We start from the raw sequence: 3842 nt of genomic DNA on the forward strand, positions 1-3842 counted from the left end.
TCCTACAATTATTTCATAAATTTTTTCTTCGTTGTAAACATAAAAAAATTAATTCTCATGCTATATGCCGTCATGTTCAATCATCTACTCTTTTAAAAAATAAAATATAAAATAAATATTTTATGTAACATCACCTTTTCTTTTTAAAATAAACATTTTTGATCATGTAAATTTCGTCTGCTTCTTACTCCTAACTCCGTTCCCTTTTACTTTAGTCATCCTTTTCTTACATATTTCAGATTTAGATCATGTTCACTAAAAAACAAAATATAGAAAAATTTTTGTTTTGAAATAATATTCAAATCGGCACACCGATTACGGCGGCGCGTGTCAGCGCGAACTTGTTTATTCCTGTTTTACCTCCCTTTTCTCCCTAGTGAAAGATAAAACCCTTTCACTAAGACGTCAACACGTTGGAGACATTGAGCCGCTGCAGAAAAAAATGACCTGCAGGACAAAAGCTGTGTGCTATTCATATTCGCTGATCGTACCTTCCCCCTCGCCCCTCCCATAACGAACAAAGTTCTCGGTCCCATTTTTCCTCAGTTTTCCCATCCACCATTTTGCCATGGTATTCTTCCCTGCCGACACCCCCGCCCTCTCCAATCATCGCGCGGGCAGCTATGGACCGAGCCAATCAGCGTGTGGGCAGCACGATTGCCAGGTCTCCAGATTTCAACTGGAGACTCCAGTTTTCGGGACCAATCTCCAGTTCTCCAGCAGACGGGAAAAATCTCCAGTTTTTCGCTCGCGTGGAGTATTTATTAATTGCATATTTAAATTTCGTGGAAAGTAAAAGAAAGTCTATGATTATGTTCGGAGTTTGTTATTTTACGAATAATAAAAAAGTGTGTAATTCTGTTCGCACTGTATGTAATCTTGTAATAATAATAAAAAAGTCTCTGTGATTGTGTTGACACTTTACGTTGGTCAAATATTAATAACAAAAAGAAAGTTTGCAACAGTAGTCTCAAAACACGAATTAACCCTGCACCTTTTTTTCTCTTTTTTTCAATGAAACAATCGGCCAGCCTCCAGTCGAAATATGAAATCTCCAGCGCACGGACCTTCGGGCCCCAGCTGTACAGTGCTCAGAATCTGACAACCGTAGCTGGGCAGCTATGGACCGAGCCAATCAAAACGCGACATTTAATTACCTCGTTATCCCACCCTCACGTCACCGGCCAATCAGAGCACACCATTTCTCCAGACAGACCCGTCTAGGCCACGCCCACCTGGCGACGGAGGTGGAATGGAGGGGGTTTGTTTTGACGGCCCATAGCTGCCCACTTACTTCTCATAAGGATGTCTTCCGACGTACGTATTCGAGCGGGGTATTCTTTTATTTATTGTCTGGCATGCAGAGACATCTCTGCATGCAAAAGAAGAAATGGAGGAAATCGTTTTTGGACTTTTTAGAAAATTTTAAGTTGTCCCAAGGATGGTTCTTCGCCCATAAGGGTGCCTTCCAATGCATGTATTCGAGCGGGGTGTTTTTTATTTGATGTCTGGCATGCAGAGGTACCTCTGTGTAAAAGCAGAAATGGGACAAATCATTTTGACAAAAATCGCTCCAAGAACGTTCCAAACTTCAATCAGCTTACATTATATATAATATTAAATTCCTATTATATTATATTGCTATACTGATATTATATACAGGGTGTCCCATTTTAAATGACAACCTCAAATTTCTCTTGAATAGTGCATTTTAGAGAAATATGTTTCAAATAAATGTTTTGTGACTTCGAGGGGGACATAAAATGGTATCATTGGTTTGACCTTGGGTGGCGTTGTCAAGGTCAGGGCAAGGTCACTTCGAATTTTTTAAATGGAACCTTCCATTTTTCATTATATATTCTTGTAACTTACCTTGAGAGCTTTTCAAAACACTATAATAAAATATTTTTTCATTAAATACTTTGCGAGTTATAAGGCTTGAAAGTTATAGTACCGTCGGCACTAACATTACCCAAGATGTCCGACCGATGGCTAAAACCTCTTGAATGTTGTTCAGGATCATGGCCTGGATAACATTTATCAAGATCAAGAACATTGGAAGTTGTAATTCTTATTTTCATTTTTACGTACAAATGAATTTTTAGTGCAAAAATGAAAATAAGAAGAACAGCCTCCAATGACTTTGATCTCGAAAAATGTTATCCAGGTCATGATCCTTAACAAAATTCTTGAGGTTTTAGCCGTCGGTCGGACACCTTGGGTAATGCTAATGCCGGCGGTACTGTAACTTGTAAGCCTTATAACTCGAGAAGTACTTAATGAAAATGGATTTAATTATAGTGTTTTGAAAAGCTCTCAAGGTAAGTTACAAGAATATATAATGAAAAATGGAAGGTTCCATTTAAAAAATTCGAAGTGACCTTGCCCTGACCTTGACAACGCCACCCAAGGTCAAACCAATGATACCATTTTATGTCAACCTCGAAGTCACAAAACATTTGTTTGAAATATTTTTCTCTAAAATGCACTATTCAAGAGAAATTTGAAGTTGTTTAAAATGGGACACCGTGTATATTGTTGCGCCCGTACCGACACCGTAGATCGCCACTCGTGAAGTGCTGAAAGTCACGTTGCCCAGCGACACGTGTCTCTGAAATTCAACAAGATCGACAGATTTGGACGTGAGCCGTCGCTGCGCTCGGACGTGTCTCCCAATCCGCTAATCTTGTTTTCAATCGTGTATTCTGAGCTTGACGTGTGCGTGCGTGTGTGCGTGTGTTCATCTCGTAATAAACTCTTCTTGTTTTTCTTTACCAGGTATGTAAATATGAAACCGGAATTTTTTAATAGAAAATACAAGTTTATTGCATGAAAATGATAAAAAATATTTTATTTGAAGTATTGCCCATCGCTAGCTATACATTTTTCCCATCTGTCTGACAATTTGTGGATGCCACGCCAAAAAAATTGTTGCTCTTTTGAGCCAAACCAGTCATCTAGCCATTTTCGTACATCTTCGTAAGAAGTGAAGCGCTGCTGAGCAAGTGCGTGTCCCATCGACATATGTAAATAAGTAGTAATCGGACGGAGCCAAGTCTGGTGAGTAAGCCGCATGCGAAAGTATTTCCCAATCAAACGCCTCAATCGTTTCCTCGACCAGTTTTGCTGTGTGTGATGGTGCATTATCATGAAGCAAAATCACTTTGTGTTGCTTTTTTTGATATTCCAGTCGTTTTTCACGCAAAGCTTGATTCAAATTGATCATTTGTTGTCGGTAGCATTCAGTATTAACGGTTTCGCCAGGTTTTAGCAGCTCATAATAGATCACACCTTTCTGATCCGACCAAACACAGAGCATTGTCTTCCGTCCGTAGCGATTTGGCCTTGCAGTCGATGTCGATGGTTCGCCTGGAGTTACCCATGATCTTTTACGCTTAGGAATCTCAAAATATATCCACTTTTCATCGCCAGTCACAATTCGATGGAGAAATGACTTTCTTTTGTACCTGGCGAGCAGCATTTCGCAAATGGTTTTTCGGTTTTCCTACTGTCTTTCATTAAGTTCATGTGGAACCCATTTTCCCATCTTCTGGATCTTTCCAATGGATTTAAAACGTATGGAGACGGCTTCTCGTGTCACATTCAATTGATCCGCGAGTTGTTGTTGAGTTTGAGCGTCACCCTCATCCAATAATGCTTGCAATTCGCTGTCTTCAAACTTTTTCGGTGGTTTTCCACGTTCTTTGTTTGTCACGTCAAAATTGCCACTTTTGAATTTTTTCCATTCCACTCAAAGCACTGTGATTTACCAAGAGCAGGCTCACCGTAAGCTTCGACAAGCATTCGATGCGATTCTGCATCAGTTTTCTTCAAATGGTAAC

This window comes from Trachymyrmex cornetzi, unplaced genomic scaffold (assembly GCF_001594075.2).
Source record: "Trachymyrmex cornetzi isolate Tcor2-1 unplaced genomic scaffold, Tcor1.1 scaffold492, whole genome shotgun sequence".
Lineage (NCBI taxonomy): Eukaryota > Metazoa > Arthropoda > Insecta > Hymenoptera > Formicidae > Trachymyrmex > Trachymyrmex cornetzi.